Source organism: Periplaneta americana, chromosome 13, assembly GCF_040183065.1.
Source record: "Periplaneta americana isolate PAMFEO1 chromosome 13, P.americana_PAMFEO1_priV1, whole genome shotgun sequence".
Lineage (NCBI taxonomy): Eukaryota > Metazoa > Arthropoda > Insecta > Blattodea > Blattidae > Periplaneta > Periplaneta americana.
Genome location: NC_091129.1, coordinates 104114751 through 104136421, shown reverse-complemented (window position 1 = coordinate 104136421; position 21671 = coordinate 104114751). Strand labels below are relative to the sequence as shown.

At 35.0% G+C, this 21671-nt stretch overlaps 1 protein-coding gene across 1 annotated transcript in view; it reads left to right on the top strand.

The window, feature by feature from the left end:
• Window positions 1-21671, top strand: part of lov (jim lovell) — a 437315-nt gene that overhangs the window by 269027 nt on the left and 146617 nt on the right. The window lies entirely within an intron of this gene.

The window sequence follows — 21671 nt, the reverse complement described above, 5'->3', positions numbered from 1 at the left end:
TGGCAATTTACAATTAAATTATTATTGCACGAAATATACTACTTTTACTCATGTAGACACAAAGACGACAATTTTTAATAAAAAAAATGTTAATTTACTGTTTACAAGGTACATTCTAGAAGTGCCTGACTGATAATGGTATAAAATCAAATACGATGGGAAAGGGGAAAATACTTTTGAGAAGGCCTAGTGGTAAGGAAAAACAACTTAGAGAATATTTTAGAAATAAAAGCGATAAAATTAATCTTGAACAAGAAATGCAAAGACACTGTTCTCCGAATATGATGTTATACAACACGGTACTCCATTTATTCCATAGTTAGGCTCTTTCACGAATTGTTACTCCAAGATTTATTTCGCGTTTGTACTACTGGGCCTTATCGGGTTGTATGACGTTCGTTTATTCCAAGGTTATCTATTCGATAGTTAGCCGAATTGGAACAGAGGTTGGCAATATTTTAGATGGTGTTTTGTTTGTAAAGTACATTCAGAATACCAGTAATTTTTTAAATTTTTTTTCTGAACATATCACTATTTTGTCTACAGATTTTATTATAAAAAATGAGTAAATTAAAGTAAATTAGAAATCAAAATTATAAGATAGAAGATACACTTAAGCTAGTTGTGATAGTGAATGACTAAAAACGTGCTAGAAAATAAAAACTGATATCATAACTTTTAAACAAAAGAAAGACAAGAGCATGGGAGTCTATATTATAATGCAGAACGTAATACTGATGTTACAATATTGCCTTATGAATTTGCTTAAAATTTAATTTTAATTATTTAAAAATCTACAATTTCTTTAAAATGATGAAATTGTGAACTATTTTTACTTGTCTGTCATATGTTCCAAATCATTATTGATTTATTCCAGCACGCTTTAAGCAGTGTCCATTTTTAGACTGAATCTTGTCAGAAATTCTACATCGCCATACTCATTTAATAGATAAAGTCTATGCCTTATTTTATTTTGTTTCTGCACTCGCACAAATACATGATATGTAGAGATGAACAACGATCGAGAAAGCATGACTAACAGAGCTCGCAAAGCCGAAAACCCGCACGGAAATGTTATACGTCGCGTCGTTGAAGTAAAGTCTGCTTGTGAGTATTTCGAGACGCCGAGATTGATCACTCCCGAAGTCCCGAAAGTCAAGCAGCCTTGAATCGCCACAGTTGTTTATACCTGACTGAACTTTTATCTGCTTTGGCAATTGTTATATAGGTATAAACAATCAAGTAGCCTATTTGAAACATCATCTCTACCTTTCAGTGTATAATAATCCGTTCCCCAATCTTTATTTAATTACTAGGCCCTTATAAAAGGGCTAGGAATTTTCTTTTCATATGTTTGACATCAAGTGTGCAATTTCAAGTAAAAAGATATTAACGTTATGTTTTATGTTCCTTAGAAATGCATATTTATTTGAGATTTTTTTTTCTATTTATATAACCATAGGTAATTATCATATAATATAACCAGAACATTTTGATAACTAAGATACTGTTCTGTTTTGTCTTTTTGTCTCATTTAAATAGGGTTATTTATAATGTTACTTATTTTAATGATGTAGGCCTATGTTATTCAAAGTTACGAAATTTTTCCATGCCGATCAAATGCTGTTTCGAGAATGACGAGACAAGCCGAGACTCGAAAGACAAATGCAACGAACATAGCGAGCGAGAGCGGCAGTTAGTTTTATTCATCTCTAATGATATGGTAGGCCTAATTCACCATCACTCTCAGAGATTCATGTCTAAAGCTACTGCCATTTTATACTTTATTCTCTAGATAATAAGTTAACAACTACTAAAAGCATGGAATAGTCCTAACTTATTCGGAAGATATCCTCCGAATAATGCACCATTCCAAGCCGTACAACACATTTCTCTCTTAACCATGGAATTAATTTTAACGGGACTTTATTCCGTGTTCGTACAACTGCACCTAAGTGTTTTATACCTTCTCAATCCAGTACGAGTTCTGAAGAACTTCGTTTTGAAGACCGTTAATTGCATTCACGACAATTTCAATACTTACAGATTTTAAATATATTTTCTTCACTTACACACTAAATTGTAGCCTAAATATTTGAAGACGCTACCTTGTTCAACTGATCTATCTCAATTCACCACGAGTCCATTATTTCTCTTTCGAAAGTTTTTTCCGTTTGGTTTTTTTACTAGTATTTCGAATAACTTTTAAGTCGGAACAAACTAGTGTACAGTTTAATTTTGAAAAACAATGGAATAAAACAGAATAGACCTATAGCGAAATTACAGAGACATAAATAATAAAGAGACTAATAACAAAATGATTGAGACATAACTGAAATGACTTTAATTCTTTTAGTTATTCTAGTTAAGGAAACTGAAGGAATGGAAAAAGGCCAGCTCATTTTTTTTTTTTCGGGAAACAATAATGACAAAAGTTACTTTGTCGGACCAACGTTGGTTGTTGCATTTTTTAAAAGTCGAACGACCTCACTTTACTAGGGTTACACAACCTCAAGCAACGTGGAAAATGAATATTCGATACAAAGAGAAACTGACAATATAAATGTTGTTTTGACGGTAAAATAAATATTACCGATATACTCGTATGTAACGTAACGTATGAGTGACGTAACCTATAAGCTAGTGTTGCATCGATACGTCAATTTCTCTATACAAGGCCAATACATGTATTAGAGTTCCGATATTCGATTGTACAAAAGTGACAGAGGATTAATAAATTACTGAACCCCTATAATTGCTGTTACAACTGCTGTGATTGTTACAACCTGTCAATGAAAATTTTGTAGAGAAAATCACACTTTCCGGCTTGTACTAGGAGATCTGGAGTTATGAATGAACAATCCAAAAATGGTAATTTTCGGCATTAAGAAGAGTAACAAAATGCCTAGTCATACATTCCGATTCTGCTAGTAGCACCTGGCCATCTCAAATGAGATACCGAAGATCAAAGATGGCAGGCACTTCAATGTTACCAACCTTGAACTTAAAGCACTAGTCCTACTAAATAATATTCACTGTTTAAAAAGTGATATGATGAAAACAGTAATTTCACATACAAATCGCTATATTAAAGAATCCTAATTATATTTCGGAAATGTATTACGTTATATTACAATCGCAAAATATAATATATACAGACCGATTACTTAGTCTTGACAGCTAGGCGACGCGTAAGAGGGGAAGTAATAGGAGTAGTGTGGAGAGCTACGGCGTACAGATAAGAGCGAGCGGTCAGTAAAGAAATGCAGTGCAGCTTAACTGTACTGGAAACACACCGCTCTACCACACGCGTGACATCCGATCGCTCTGAATGCAAGCGACTGACTAACCCGAACACCCCTTGGCGTAACTTAATGGACTCGCCTGAAACAGGCGCAAATTGTCGGCGACTGTCAGGACTAAATAATCGTACTGTACACATATTGATATATTCGTATCAAATAACCGAATTTAATTCATAATGGTTTACCTAACCCGAATAATATCTCAAATTGTGCCAACCTAACAGTTACAAAATGACTAACTATTGTGATATATATATTCGAGAAAGTGTTGCCAGTAGTGAAGCTAGAAAATCACTAAATTTAGGCAGGTGATCAAGAAAAGGTGAGAAAAATACTGAAGCTGCAACTTAGTATGTCACGTTACATTGTATCAATTATAATACTATTAATACTACACTTTATTGTGATTAAATTTTAAACTTTTGGTGTTGTTGTAAATAATTAAAATATGGAAATATTTTAATTGTTTTATTCATATAGAGATCAAACAGAACTGGATATAAACCAAAACCTTGACGCAGTCTCCTATTAACACAAAGGCTCTTATAATATAGGCCTATTTGATTTCTTCAGATGCAATTTGGATTTTTGTGTTTCTGTATAATGAATTAAGGGTGTTTATTAAATTTGAAGGAGTATTGTAGTTGTATAATGTATTCCGTAATTTCTACTTACTAACTCTTTACCATATACTTTATCATAATCTAAAAAGAGCATAGACAATTATTATTACATGCTTTACTTTTTTCCATATATGTGATAAAAATTGCATCTATTGTTGAGTGTGCTTAAATGCGACAGGCTCATGTCAGTAGATTTACTGGCATGTAAAAGAACTCCTGCGGGACAAAATTCCGGCACATCCAGCGACGCTGATATAATCTCTGCAGTTGCGAGGGTTGTTAAATAAAACATAACATCTATTGTTGATCTCCCTCCACTAAAAGCCCACACTTTGGTAATTATCGTAATTCATAGTTATGAATCGTAACATTTTCTTCACTGTAATTCATTGTTCTTTTCGGTTTTGCTCTCACAGATTTACCCAAAACAAATTCAGCAAGAACTTTTTTGCTGTTTGATTACACTTTCTAAAGCTCTGAGTGTAGACTGAGATGGTATTTCCTCACAACAATCCGAAATCGGTTATGCCACCCTTCGCTTACGTTATTCGTTCTACGCTCATATATTGTTGCTTCACATACAGTATATCCCACAAAGGGGTAGAATAACGAGGTGGGATAGGTCTCCTTATTCCCCTCGCTCTTTCTACCAAATGCACAGGCTACATCGACTTACATTAATCAAAAAGATCTATCACATCATCTTCAGTCGTTTCTTTCAATATTATTCTAAGCATTCTTGCACATCATATTTTACTTGAACGTTAAGATTACAATGTTCAAACTGTTAACGATTACTTTCTCAAAATCGATTACAATTCTTTGTGACAATATTATGTTGTTTCAAATGTTTCACTTTTATATAGAACTGCAAGGATGGCTTCAGTACCAGAGCTTCTGCTTTGATGAGATTAATGCGATAATAAGAGAGTGGCATCTGTATTTCATGATCTTCAGGATTTATATGAATGTATTTATTATCACTGTAATTGGGTATACTCTCGGTAGCAGTGATATATAATATATAATAACATTACAATAATTACAGCAATAAAATAACATAGATAAAATAAACGTACAATTAAGTCTAACTATAAATAAATGCAATAAACCTAGACTATAAATAAAAACTAATTATAAATAACGCTTAGGCCTACTATAAAACATACTGGGCCTGGGTAGCGTAGTCGGTATGGCGCTGGTCTTCTGTGGTCGACGTTGCGGGTTCGATCCCAGCCCAGGTCGATGGAATTTAAGTGTGTTTAAATGAGACAGGCGGGGCAAAACTCCCCCACACCGACGACGCTAATATAATCTCTGCAGTTACAAGCGTCGTTAAATAAACCATAATTTTAAATTTAAAACATACCTAAGCAAAAGTAAAGCTAACTTATAAGTAAAACTATTTCTCTTAAATCCAGCCACTGTCAACTTAAGTAATTACAAGTCATCTTAATTAATTACATGACAACTTAATTTTATACTTTATTATTTAACGACGCTATATTAACTACTAGGTTATTTTTAGTGTCGATGTGATTGGTGATAGCGAGATGTTATTTGGCGAGATGAAGCAGAGGATTCGCTAAAGATTAACTGACATTCGCATTACGATTGGGGAAAACCTCGGGAAAAGCCCAACCAGGTAATCAGCCCAAGCGGGAATCGAACTCACGTCCGAACGCAACTCCTGATCACCAGGCGAACTGAGCTACGGTGGTGGCTAACTTCATTAATTAGTTTACATGTTAATTTAATTAACATGCTAACTTAAATAATTTCATGTCAACTTAAATAATTACATTGCACCTACATTACTATTAAATCTCAGCCTAATTTTTCAATCTTTCCTTAAATGTGTTGATTTTGGGAGAACCATCCCGAAAAATTGCCACAAGTAAGCTGATCCAATCTACTATTATGAGGCTTCCTAAGGAAAATTTTGCCACGTCATAATATGATCAACCCTACTTAAGTATGATGATGTCACTTATTCCATTAGTCCAGTTTCTGCCTTAAATAATTTCTTCCAGGGCATTTTATAAGTTCAACAATTGTGAATAACTATGTGAATAAATTTGAGCTCATCTTGAACGTCTCACCCATGAGCCATATAGAACTGTTCATTAATTATTCCAATTTTCTTTTTCTTGCAAATACTAAAACAAGATTGTTTGCACTTCTTTCCTTTTTCTCAATGAGAAATATGACTCCTGCTAGAGTTCGCTGGTATCTTCCTGGTATTTCCGTAAGGCCCCGAAGAGACGAAAGATTTCGTGGTTGCTCACCTCTTCGTTCCCACTTAATATTGTTCTTCCCGATTTTTTTTATTACCAACAATCATTTTCCTCAAAGCTGCTGATTAAATTTCTACAAATTCGAATGGAACATCTACCTTCTCTTGTACTGTTACATGTTCTGAACTTCTGTCAATGACATTGAAAACTTCCCTATTGCTTTCATAACAGCATTGTATGAAATACGTATATCATAACTAGACCTCGGATTTTAGGTTAAAAGCCTTTTTTTCTGTAGGGATAAACTAAAGCTAGTTAAATATCTTCACATTTTACATAACATATGAACATTTGAAAGCGGTTTTATGGTACCTCAAAATGCTTATTTTGCTTTTTGAGACCTATTTTTAAGATTTTAGAGCCCAAAATTGCCTATTTCTATTTGTTACGTGTAGGCCTATATTTTTAAATTTTTGTGTAGCGGTGAAAGAGAAAGTTTTGAAAGTCATGGGGTGGGTATGGTTCAAGTATCCTGTAATAGTTTAGTTGTAGGAATAAAGAAATTCCTGCAAAGTGTATGTTTTGTTGAGCACTTGAACAAACAGTAGAAATGTGGTGAATCGGGATGATGTAGTTCTCTCACAATAGAAAATCAGAGAAAAACGTTGTAGACTATGTATTACAGTGCCACTTATGAATGTGTTAATTGTAAATTAATTGTTAGGATAAATTAATTAATTTAATTGTAATATGCGCACTTATGTAATAGCAGCCTTAGAACAATGAGGCTGATGAATTCATTACCGATATTCATAATTTAAGATTTAAACAAAAATAAAGTTCTACCGCAATATTTGTTACTGTTTTTGTCACTGTAGACCGTAATACTTAATACTCACTAATTAACGGCATTTTATAATTACTGTAGTTTATGTTGATAGCAATTACATTTTAGCTGCTTGAAATTGTATTTTTAGGTTCCTAAATCTATGTTTTAGGTGCCTATTTTAATAACTTCAGGGCCTATTTTAGGTGACTAAAAGTTAGTTTTTAAGTGCCTAAAAATCCGAAGTCTAATCACAAGCATAATATTTAATGACAAATCCATATGTTACAAGAGAGAGATAAACAAAATTATTTTGCAAAGTGTGTGTGTGTCCAATGCCTAACCACTTCACTTGAGTGATTCAGGTTTCGAATATTGCGGATAGATGGCAGGACTATGACGCATTTCCAAATTGCACACCACTTCCGCGGGCCACGCTATGCTCGATATGTATCTGTGGAGAGTTATGTCTTGTACTTGGGTGAGTGTATGTGTAAGAGTGATTCTATGATGATGAAGATGAGGAAGAGTGAAGGGAAAATCCGGTGCCGGCACGTAGCCTACTCCTATCGAATAGCACCAAGGGGACTGCCAGGCTTAACGTTCCCATCCGACGGACGAATCACTATCAACAATGACATTATTTTGTCTTCCCTTCATGTGCACTGTAGAGAGATTTGGGATTTAACCCAGACATATTGGTGCACAATCTAGTGATTAGAAGTTGTGTACCGCCACCTCTTCTAGTCCCGAGGTAGAAATTTTACACAAAAATTTCTGACCTTCCCGGGAATCAAACCCGGGTCGGCTAGTCTGAAGGCAGACACGCTACTACAGAGCTAACTTTGTGGACAGATTTTCAAAAATAATCTCTAAAATTTATTTAATATGAAGTATTCTTTTTTCAGTTGTCTGAAATTTAATATTATAGCGCTTTAAACTTTGAACTGACTTTTGAATAACCTGAGGTATTGTTTCTTAAGAAAAACATGTATGTTATTTACATTTTATTCTGGTTTTTATGTTCAAATATCCACTATCAATACATAGGCGGAAGAAGGCTCCAGGTCTTGAAGGAGGTGATGTTGGTGAAGAACTAGTAAAAACAGTTATTGAACGAAATTTTTTAAGGAGAAGTTCCAACAATAGTCGGTCTTCAGGCACGCACAATATCAACTGTAATTACAACCATCTCTTCCGTGCGTGGGCGGAAACCTTCCGAAATGGGTCAGTGTAAGTGATCAGGACTACGAAATGGGAAGCGTCGCATGAAGCCAACACAGCACGATGTTTAGTGTTTTATTCACCGATTCATTAATCATGCAACTCTGCATCTGAATTGACAGATGTGCCCACGATAAGCTATCATTTCAACAAATTTATAAACTTTCTTATAATAAGTTAGAACAAGTTTTACGAAACTTCCTCCGATCGAAACTGCAGCTAGTTTCATTTAATTGCCTGTTTTCCTGAGTCGAGTGCTGCATCGCATTTATATTATTTATGGCTTTACTTTCCGCATACTACTTTTCGATCCGTCTTATAGTTTGAGGATCATTGTATCATGTAATCTATGGTTGCAATAATAATCGGAGAATATTTTGAATACTTTTCGCTTCCGCATATTTCAATATGTTAATTGATCGGCGCTGTCTTCACATATTGTCGATTAAAGACAAAGAACAAAAATTACCTAATTTCAAGTTTTTTTTTTTTTAATTGTTACGTAAGTCATAACTCTAACATATACGGGTTCATAGTCAAATATTCGATTATAAACCAATGTTATTCTAGGTTAATAAAAAACTTATGCTATTATATTTCAAATATTCGAATATAGACCAATATTATTCTAGGTTGATTCAAAACCTATGCTGTTATTATATTTCAAATATTCGATTATAAACCAATGTTATACTAGGTTGATTCAAAACTTATGCTGTTGTTTCAAATATTCGATTATAAACCAATGTTATTCTAGGTTGATTAAAAACTTACGCTGTTATTATATTTAAAATATTCGATTATAAACCAATGTTATACTAGATTAATTCAAAGCTTATGCTGTTATTTAAAATATTCGATAATAAAACAATATTATTCTATGTTGATTAAAATCTTACGCTGTCATTATATTTACAATATTCGGTTATAAACCAATGTTACATTAGGTTGATTCAAAGTTTATGCTGTTATTTCAAATATTCGATTATAAACCAATATTATTCTAGGTTGCTTCAAAACGTATGCTGTTATTATATTTAAAATATTCGATTATAAACCAATGTTACACTAAGTTGATTCAAAACTTATGCTGTTATTTCAAATATCCGATTATAAACCAATGTTACTCTAGGTTGATTAAAAACTTATCCTGTTATTATATTTAAAATATTCTATTATAAACCAATCTTATACTAGGTTGATTCAAAGCTTATGCTGTTGATTCAAATATTCGATTATAAACCAATGTCTTATAATTCAAACGTTGTTATGCTGTTATGTCAAATATATTCGATTACATACTAATTAAAGAGTGTGATCCCAAAACTCGCTCAGTTTATTTCACCATTTTTATGATTTATATATATGATTAAGTTTGAGGCCTCTACCAATATATTTTAAGCATGTTTTCTTACAAAACAACGCCAATCCTTCTCTAAGGATTGTATTATTGTGCATGTTACTTGAAAACTCGCTCAGTCAGTAGCCCAGTTTCTAGCCCATTTCTTTCATGAAATTGGACTTAACGTGTTTTGGGATCATATTCTTCAATTATAGGCATATACTAAAATGATTCAAAACTTATTATGCTGTTATGTATATTCTATTATAAGCAAATGATATACTTGGTTGATTGAAAACTTGTTATGCTGTTATGTCAATTGCTTTAGTATAAGCCAATGGTATATTAGGTTGATTCAAAACTTGTTATGCAGTTACGTAAAATATTCTATTATAAACCACTGGCATGTTACGATGATTCAAAACTTATGTAGTTACGTCAAATATTCTATTATAAACTACTGGTGTATTTGGGGCTAAGAGGGATGAAGTTACAGGAGAATGGAGAAAGTTGCACAACGCAGAGCTGCACGCATTGTATCCTTCACCTGACATAATTAGGAACATTAAATCCAGACGTTTGAGATGGGCAGGGCATGTAGCACGTATGGGCGAATCCAGAATTGCATATAGAGTGTTAGTTGGGAGGCCAGAGGGGAAACGACCTTTAGGGAGGCCGAGACGTAGATGGGAAGATAATATTAAAATGGATTTGAGGGAGGTGGGATATGATGGTAGAGACTGGATTCATCTTGCTCAGGATAGGGATCAATGGCGGGCTTATGTGAGGGCGGCAATGAACCTCCGGGTTCCTTAAAAGCCAGTAAGTAAGTAGTAAGTAAACTACTGGTGTATCAGGTTGAATCAAAACTTGTTGTGCAGTTATGTAAAATATTCAATTATAAAACAATTATTATATATCTGGTTTATTCAAAACTTATTATGTAGCTATGTAAAATATTCTATTATAAGCCAATGATATATCAGGTCAATTAAAAATTTATTATGCTGTTTGTTAAATAGGTTATTATATAAACAAATTGTATGGTATATAGGCCTAATACACTACCGGTCAAAAGTTTTCGGTCAGCTATGAAAACAACTATATACTTTATTTCAATGTACAAACACATTGGAAAAACTAAATAGACCAACAAAATAAATATTTTCTCTCTCTAGCCTTATGATATGATAGAATATTCAAAACGAAATCCCTGTTTTAACCACAAATCCATAGTTGTGATAGGTGATCGAAAACTTTTGATCGGTAGTGTATATTATGTCGATTCAAAACTTCGTATACAGTTACGTAAAATATATTGTAAACCAATGGTATATTAGATTGATTTAAAATTTGTTATGCAGTTATGTCAAAAAATATTCCACTGCAAACAGTAATATACTAAGATGATTCAAAATGTATTATGCAGTTATGTCAAATATTCGAATGTAAATCAATGATATACTTACTTGATTCGAAACTTCACATGTAGTTTAGTCAAATTTTGGATTCTATACCAATGACATAATACATTGATTCAAAATATTTCATTGTGAAAGAGTGAGTGTTGTTGACGGTTCACAAATGCTTAATACTAGTTAATATTTGATGCAGTTCGCAGAGTTCCATCACATGTCATATGACCGCTTGGAACGACTTCATCGACCGTGTATGGAGGTGTTAGCAACCAAGCAATCAACCAGATGTGTTACTGTTTGTTTTTCCCTCAAGAGGGTCACTGCAAAGGCTTCAACTCTCACACGTCTTATAAATTCATTGTTCTATTCCCATTGAAATTTCTATACCGTTCCTGGTATGCTATTGATGTCCCAGCAAACAGCGGCAGAGTAAAATGATATATTATGCATTAACAGTGTTACGAAAGTCGTCTACTTGCTGTTACGTAAGCTATTCCATTACACTTTGCACATTTCTCTCACTCCATGTTTGAAATCTAGAATCATTTGAGGTTTAGCGGCAAATGCCTACAAGCAACAGGCAAGTAGGCAGGACAATGTAGATACAAGCAAACATTTGAAGATATCAAAGATCAATGTGAGCGAATACTGTAAAGTCATTCCATACCTCATGCTAGAATACATTTAGCCACGTATACACTTCTTTCTTTCTTTTGCATAGTGTACTAGGCCTATTGTATTGCGATAATGTGAACATGACTCTTTAATTCATATTCAGAGTTCGGGTGGATTGACATACTGCACTTTACCTACTGCTATTTGACATAAAGTAATTTGACACATAACCCATTTTACATACATGTACTGAGCTTATTTATTTTTCTTACTTACTTACTTACAAATGGCTTTTAAGGAACCCGAAGGTTCATTGTCGCCCTCACATAAGCCCGCCATCGGTCCCTATCCTGTGCAAGATTAATCCAGTCTCTATCATCATATCCCACCTCCCTCAAATCCATTTTAATATTATCCTCCCATCTGCGTCTCGGCCTCCCCAAAGGTCTTTTCCCCTCCGGTCTCCCAATTAACACTCTATATGCATTTCTGGATTCGCCCATACGTGCTACATGCCCTGCCCATGTCAAACGTCTATATTTAATGTTCCTAATTATGTCAGGTGAAGAATACAATGCGTGCAGTTCTGCGTTGTGTAACTTTCTCCATTCTCTTGTAACTTCATCCCTCTTAACCCCAAATATTTTCCTAAGAACCTTTATTCTCAAACACTCTTCATCTCTGTTACTCTCTCAAAGTGAGAGCCCAAGTGTCACAACCATACAGAATAAACGGTAATAACTTATAACTGTTATATAAATTCTAACTTTCAGATATTTTGACAGCAGACTAGATGACAAAAGCATCTCAACCGAATAACAACAGGCATTTCCCATATTTATTCTGCGTTTAATTTCCTGTCGAGTGTCATTTAATTTGGTCATTTATATTTATATTTATTTTTCATCTAATTTAATTTGACACAATCTTTTAGGTATACTTTTTCTGGCATACAACTACTGTTTCATTTGTACAATCACATATCATATTTTGACATACTCTACTGTAATATTATATTCTGAACATTGTTAATAGATCCTGTTACAGTTTCTAAACTAAGAAATGACAGTCCACAACCGGAGCAAGAATTGATATGCATGTGGTGTTTCGAGGGAAAAGCAATTATGATATACTTGTTTACGTAGCAAATATGTAAGGAGTTTTTAGTAGCTGTGATATACAGATAAGTAACAATGTATGCAACTCATTTCACAGCATCGTGTGACTCAAAAGATTCGCAAATAAGTAATAATGTACACAGTTCATTTCACAGCATCGTGTGAGTCAAAATATTCGTAGATAAGTAACAATGTACGCAGTTTACTTCACAGCATCGTGTGAGTCAAAAGATTCGTAGATAAGTAACAATGTACGCAGCTCATTTCACAGCATCGTGTGACTCAAACGATTCGCAGATAAGTAACAATGTACACAACTCATTTCACAGCATCGTGTGAGTCAAAAGATTCGCAGATAAGTAACAATGTACGAAATTCATTTCACAGCATCGTGTGAGTCAAAAGATTCGTTGATAAGTAACAATGTCCGCAGCTCATTTCACAGCATCATGTGAGTCAAAAGATTCGCAGATAAGTAACAATGTACGCAGTTCATTTCAAAGCATCGTGAGAGTCAAAAGATTCGTAGATAAGTAACAATGTACGCAGCTCATTTCACAGCATCGTGTGAGTCAAAAGATTCGCAGATAATTAACAATGTACGTAGTTCATTTCACAGCATCGTGTGAGTCAAAAGATTCGTAGATAAGTAACAATGTACGCAGCTCATTTCACACCTTTATGTGAGTCAAAAGATTCGTAGATAAGTAAAACAGTGTACGCAGTTCATTCCACAGCATTGTGAGAGTCTAGATAAGTAACATTGTACGCAGCTCATTTCACAGCATTGTGAGAGTCAAAAGATTCGAAAATAAGTAAAACAGTGTATGCAGTTCATTTCACAGCACTGTGTGAATCAAAAGATTCGTAGATAAGTAAAACAGTGTACGCAGTTCATTTTACAACATTGTGTGACTCAAAAGATTCGCAGATAAGTAACATTGTACGCAGCTCATTTCACAGCATCGGTGACTCAAACGATTCGCAGATAAGTAACAATGTACTCAGTTCATTTCACAGGATTGTGTGAGTCAAAAGATTCGCAGATAAGTAACAATGTACGCAGTTCATTTCACAGTATTGTGTGAGTCAAAAGATTCGCAGATAAGTAACAATGTACGCAGCTCATTTTACAGCAACTATGCCTTGAACGTAATTTTTCCATCTAAGTGGCTTATCTTTTTATTCTTATTCTAACCATCTTTAGATGAATAGATTACAGACGAATGATGGGACATATTCATGGGCACCAGGACTCTCTTTATGGACCTATTGCGTTACCTTCAAAATCTAATTTTTAATTGAGGAAAAATATCACCTGGTTCCCTTTCATTCGGGGGGAGAGTTCTTTAACGCGCCAAGAATCAATGTCACGGTTTTCCAAGATTTCTTGTCTTCCGAAAAAATCCATGCTAAGGGAATTTTATCCTTAAAAATCCGCCACACGTATTTGAATTTTATCCCTTGAACGTCCAATTGAACGGTAACCCCTAGATCATTAGGGATTAGAGCAGGGCATGAGCGGCTCCGTATAGCCGGCCTGAGCTGCTCTCGCTCCGCAAGGCACTTCAATTCCAAGCCGGAGCAGAACGCTCACGCAGTGGCGGACTCACATTGCAGCTGCCTTCCTTGCATTAATATAGCAAGAGCCACGATGTTCTATTCATTCAGTCTGTCAGTACATAATAGTCTATAAGGATATTACTTCAATCCATTGTTCAGTACAGACTTTATAACACTCTTATTAATTTAATGAAAAAAAACTTTGCTCTATGCACACACACACCACTAGGCTTATTTACAAAATCTGTATGCACAGTGCTTTAACAATTACATAATGATATTAATAATATAAACATATGTAATAAAGGATTACAATCAGACACACAAGAAAGAAATTAATAATAAAAACTCTCTTTCACTTTTCTTTTGCATGAATAAACTATTGTAACAAAATCGTAATTCTGTCAATCTGAAATCAATAAATATTTTCTATTGAAACAAAATTGTTTGAAACTCAATAACCAAAATGACTGTGTAATATTTTCCGAGACTTATGCTGTCTTTTCATTTGCAGAAGTCGTTCAGTGTTTCGAACAAATGAATTAGCCATGTACAACCTCAAAATATAATTTAGGTTTCCGTCAGACATACAGCTTTTCAGGAGAGTGCATTTTCAAAGTTCGCCATCCTACTGCAGTTAACCACTGCAGCGACAGTGAATAACGTACAGTATGCATGCGTCACAGCGCTCATTTCTCAGAATCACGTAAGTGCCCAGCCCTGGACTAGAGAATAGTAGTTCTCCTCTTAGGCATACATTCGCTTTACAGGTTTATTAATTAATATATTTTTTTCTTCTAAGAACCCTCCTATTCAAATTAATGTTTATTTTCTCCTCTACTTTGCTTTTTTAATGTTGAAAACTATAAAAATGTCAATTGAATTTCAATTTCTTTTTGCTTTACGAGAACTGTGTTCATTTCTCCCCGTATCTTCCAACTTACACTTAGCATTTCTTACTGTTCCTCATTTTCACTTATTCGACAGATGAACCGTGACCTAACTAGCACGGCTCGTTTCCAATAAGTAGTGAAACGGAAGATCTAACTTAATAAAAACATGATTTCGACGTTCTCGCTCTATGAAATCTTACTACATCTCACTGAAACCTGAGATGCAGACTTGCCTAACTCCACACGGAATATGAACTTAATTTTATATTATTGATCTGACTTCACAATATGCTTATTTTCATATATTATAAGTCCTATCTGCGGCCGGGTATCTCAGTTGGCAGAGCAACTGGCTACGGTCTGTAAGGTCCATGGTTCAGTTCCGAGCAGTGGCGGAATTTTTCTCTCCAACAATTCTAGGACGGTCCTGAGATCAACTCAGCCTTCTATCACATTGAGTACCGGGTCTTCCATGGGGGAAAAGGCGATCGCAGCGTGGTACCGACCACACCACCTCATTATAATGTCGAAGTTACCCATGCGCTTCTGCTGTGTGTGAAAGAAAGGGAAACTTTTACCAATCCTATTAACGTATCAATAGTGGAATGATACCTAAAGTATTTATTCATGAGGATAGTACGAGTAGGAGAACTTGATTACAACTAAAGTAGCAAATTTAAAATCTCCCTAAACGATAACATTTTTTGAAAATAGAGAGTGATCCGTTTGGGTATGGATAAAATGAAAACACCGTAAAACATTTACTACTGAACTTTATTTGTTGATACTTTGTGCATACAACACTGAAAGATGGGAGATTTCTCAGAGCTCAACATGACCTCCATTGCGCACTCTGCATAACTCATAACAGTGATGCAATTCAGCCCATGTCCGTTGTAACATAAGATGAGTGATTTGTTGAAAAGCTTGAGTAATTTTTACTCTCAGATCATCAATGTTCCTGGGTTGCTGTGAGTGTACAATGTCTCTAACAAAACCTTACACTAAGAAGTGAGGAGGGGTTAGATCTGGGGAGTTTGGGGACCAAGCCAAGAGATAGCTGCTTCTCGTACTGGGTTTCGTCTGCGACCTCCTGCATGCATTTTTTTAACACAGAACCTGTTTCTACAAATGTCCGATACTACAATATTATGGAATCGTTGTTAATTGTCATAAATGGAAACTCTCATCTTTTAATCATAATATAACTAGCAAGAAATTTTTCCTACTATCATAATAGCTTTATAATAATAAAATAATATTATCCATACCCAAACGGATCAGACTGTACTTATTTTATTATATAGAAACGTAAAATTTAATTACAACACCAGAAAGCAATAACCCGCGCTTCACACATCAGAACACCAATGTCGCGTTTTAACTCCACGTAGCACTCACTCACTCACTCACTTCAACCTGCTTACTCGATCAGGATTGCCATGTTGCCAATTTCTTCCCTAGTATTAAAACTAGTATGATAAGTAAATTTTGTAAGTTATGTAGCCTACTGAGTATAACGCTAAACTATACATTTTGAAAAAAAAAAAACATTATCAGATCGTTTTATTGGAATCACAATGCTCCACAATAACACTTCAAACTGCATCGTTTAAATATAGGCCAGCCAAGTTCCGATTACCGACGGCAGGAGTCCGAACTACTGAGCTCGTTGCATATTTCCTGTTTGTAGCGATAACAGCGACCTCATTCCCATCGGTAATAAGAAGTTGGTGGGCCTATACTAGATGAACATTTTGTATGGGGAACGTAAACAGCGGTGCTGCGATCTAATGTTGTTGTGCTGCGATCTAATGTTGTTACTCTGTGAGAAGGAGAAAGATAGTCCATGACTAGAATAAGAGAGCGGTTATACTGCACAGTGGCGCTCTGTGTGTTAGTACAAGTAACTACCATTCCACAAACAAAATGGTCGGGTAATAAGTAGTTCTTTCGATATTAATCTTCGAAGTAGGCTGACAGAGACTTTTTCTCGAAAATCACAAAGAAACAAATTTATTTTTATTTAATTTAAATTCATTATTGTAAGTAAATGTGTAAGTTCTTATCACCGTCATTATCATAAAAACAACACAGATTACGCCATGGGCCTGCTCGTCTCCACACTGTAACTGACTCACAGTCTTCGCAGGACGACCAGACCAACGCTCATGACTGTGAGATCTGTAGTTTCAGAATTTGTTTTAAATTTTGTTGCAGTCCCCTACGCCTTTTTATGCTCTTTTATTATTCCTATCACGATATAAAATCCATTTCTTTCATAATCTCTTAACGAACAGGTGTTAAGGGTTTTGGCAGACGAACTATTCTGACTTACGTTGTACTGAAAGACGTATCATACGGCGATCGCGACAGTACTGTGTGTCGCGTTTATTGGGTAGGCCTATCTTTCAAATTTTTTACTCGAAGATCCTTCTTCGGGTCCCCGCTACTTCAGTATAAATTAAATTTACAAGCATAAACAATAAATTCTATTATCCGGCAGTAGGTTCCACATTTCACTTGACGATATGTGTCACAGGAAGAACAACTGTTTCGGAATATAAAGTGTATTATATATGCTTTAATGTGTTAATTAACTAGTTTACCTTGATGACTAGTTTCGGCCTGCGGCCTTCTTCAGAACTGAGTGGTTTTCACGCCTTCCGATTCCGTTTCCTCAACATTAGACATGGTTTATTTAAATAGTTCTCTTAATCTATCACAAAATATTTCAATATCCGGTAATTTCATCACTATAGAATTTTGTTATTCTAGGTTTAATTTGTAATTCAGTAAATACAAAAATATTCGTTGTTCTTAACTTCTATGACAAAATGTCTAGCTTTCATTAATCAGGTAATCTTGTCGTACTTCAATGTTTATTGTAATTGTAATTGTAAATTTAATATTAATTGTAATTTTGTTCTTCATATTATAGTTGTAATCCCCTGGAAGAGGGGCAGAGAAGGCCTGACGGCCTATCTCTACCAGGTTAAATAAATAAATACTACTCAACTTCAGAACACACACTATCTGACTCCACATTACAATACACAAACCCACCCTCACATGAAACGGAATCAGAAGGCGTGAAGACCATCCAATTCTGAAGGTGGCCCCCGGGCCTAAACTAGTCAACAAGGTAACCTAGTTAATACTTTATATTCCGAAGTGATATAGCGTTAAAAGTTGTGTAATCAAGATGAGCAATTGTTTGTATACATCTGAAGTATGATTACTGTAATATGTTACTAGTCAGCGATGTATGCAATGTAAGATGAAAGGAACTTGTCACCTAGGGTTGCCATACACCGCGGATTTCGCAGACAGTCCGAGATTTTATAGTGTAAGAAGAAATTTCGGGCCGAAAAAGACGGAAGTCCGTAATTTTGAAAGCACTCGGATATAAATCTGGAAAATTGCAAGAATTTATTGGATAGTGTCGAAATGATACTTAAGTTGATGTAAGATAATACTGTACATCTTGCGAACTGAACCAGTGTGTGACAGTCGTCTGTACCTCTCTGTTGATCACACGGTGTGACAAAATAAGTCTCAATTCCGGTGAGGAATATGTTGAAAAATATCTCAACAATTGCTGTATCTGTTCCAATAAATCCTTCCATGAAAGTTTGTTCTCTTTCTGTGAATGAACAGTCCCAGGAAAACTTACTTCCCGGATGGAGTAATTGCGCTCAAGCGGCCAAAATTCGTATAAGCACTTGTTTTGACATTATTAACATGGTAGAAGAAAAAAAATAAGTTTTATATTTGCCCTCATAAGAATGTTTGCTTGTAAGAGATTTGAGGTTTTATCTTTAATTTATTTAAAGTATCTCGAATTTTTCACAGGATATGGCGAATATCCGATTACTGAACATATCTGAAAGGAATTTCACTAGACGATGAAACACCCAGATGTATGCTACTGAAAGATCACAGTTGTTTTATTCTTTGGCTCCAAATGGGGCACGTTTTCTCAATAGAGGCGTTATGCAATATTCATCAACAGTTAAGAATATCTGTATGTACGAAAATAAAAACGCCGAACACAAATCATTAATATTTTCTCTACTACGCAGTGGAACTTTCCTCTGTTAGGAAAGTTGTTGGGAATTGAGTTAGTTCGTTTTTCCTGCAGAGCGATCGATAGATGTGTCATACCAGTTCGTACCATCCATGTGAATTTGGTAGTTCAAGCATGAACAAGAATAAAATTCATCCATACTTCATGTGGCACAAACCACAAATGCTCGATCACCCCGCCAGGTTATGCTTCATCGTATCTCATTACCTTTCGTTACACTTGTGTGCGTCCCGTGATTCTAAGCAAACACTCCACACCACCGCCTTATTAAATGAGCATCACGTGGTATTACGGTTAGAGTTACCGACTGTGATTCCGTTAAGTCCTTGATTCAAAACCCAACAGCAAAGTTCGTGCATTTTTATTTCTCTTTCTATGGAGATTGCGTAAGTACAAAAGCGACTTTCCTTACAGACGGAGTACAAAGATCTTAAAGATCTTGACGTTATAACATTCATGTTTTACATTTTAATTGTGAAGACTTTTACTATTAGAGTGAGCAGAGTGGGAGCTAGTGGGCAAAGTGAACAATGAGCAGCAAGTGAGGCAATGACTGGAGAGCGGATAAATGAAATTTGATGTGATTATATATTTATAATAATTGTTAGAATTAATACTGAATAAATTAGAATACATATATATATATGTATATATATATATATATATATATATATATATATATATATATATACTTCTTTTCACTGTTTAAGGTACTCATCTTCCCTTGATTTTTTAGTTTTCCTTCAAAAAATTTTATTTTTTAATTTTATTTTTATATCACCTGAAAATTTAAATTTCTATTTTCATAAATATACCAGTTTTGAATAATTTCAAGGTAAAATTGTTCCGGGGCCGGGTATCGATCCCGGGACCCTTCACTTAGCGCACGAATTCTCTAGCGACTGACACATTTTTTTCCTTTATATCCACAAAACTGCTGCCAAGACGCCACAAACCCAACTTTGAGTGCACACAAACTCTGTGTGACTTAAATTGTGGCTTTCTGTTAACGTACCTACAGTAACGTATATTATGCAAATCTGGCTTTCAGGTAATAACTCCCTGTGAAGCAAATTTGAATAATTTCAAGTAAAAAATTGTTCCTGAGCCGGGTATCAATTCCGGGACCATTCGCTTAGCGCACGAATGCTCTACCGATTGAGCTACCCAGGAACTATAGGCCTACACGATACCGTCGCAGAATGTGACTGATTGACACTTGCAGAACTGCACTTTCGGTGTAAAGAAAGGATGTTTCCTGTCAAAAATCTCAGGTAATTAATTAACCAAACATTATAGAGACAAAACTGATAGCAAAAAATCTGAAGTATTGTTCAGGGATGACGTTCAAACTTTCTTGTCGAAAGCGAATGACGGCGTGTATTTGTTGGTTAAGGTAATTACTAAAGGTTAAAGGCTGGTAAAATTGTGATATAAGTAATATTGTGATAGCTCTATTTGAGAATTTATTACAATTTTACTGACAGAGAGAAGGACGGGTTTTGTGCAGAAACTTGTCCATGAACATTCCCTTAATACGTTGACGCAAAAAGCCAATTTTCCTCTCGCTCAGTAAAATTGTAATAAATTCTCAAAAAGGACTATCACAATATTACTTATACCGCAATATTACCAATCTTTACCCTGTTATACATTAAGTTCAGATCGCTGTAAAACATAATATAGAACCTATATTAGGGAGAGAAGTACTGCACTACATTATCTCCTAGGGAGAAAATGTTACATTTGTCTCCCGCTTTTGGTAACCTAGAAACCGACATTTAGTCACGGCCATGGAAAAAAAAAATATTATATTCATTTAATGTTTTGAAGTAATTTGTATTACCGAATTTTAGTCCTTTATTTGTTTTGTTTCATTTTTTATTATATCATTAATTCATGTATAGATTAAAAATCTGACGAAAGATTCCTTTGTTATTTTTATTTGGTTATTAAACAACGCTGTATCAACTACTATATCATTTAGCATCGATGGGATTGGTGATATCGAGATGAGGCGGAAGTTCGCCACAGATTACCTGAAATTCGCCTCATGGTTGGAGAAAATCTCGGAAAAATCCAATCAGGTAATCAGTCAAAGCGAGAATCGAACACACGCCCGAGCGCAACTCCAGGTCGGCAGACAAGTGCCTCGGCCGACTGAGTTACAACGGTGGTCCTTCTTTTGTTAATATCAATTTGATTTTTCTTTGTTTTATTTCCTATTTTAAGACAATTTTTTTATTCTTATATAATTAGGTGATAATCTAAATTGAATGATATGGCCGTAAGGAAATAATGGACACGGGAGCCATCGCGGGGTCGCGACATACACCTAGAGAACGCAAAGACAGACAAATATAATCATGATGATGCTCCACCGCATAACCATTTCGTAGCGGGGGGAAGGGAAGTGC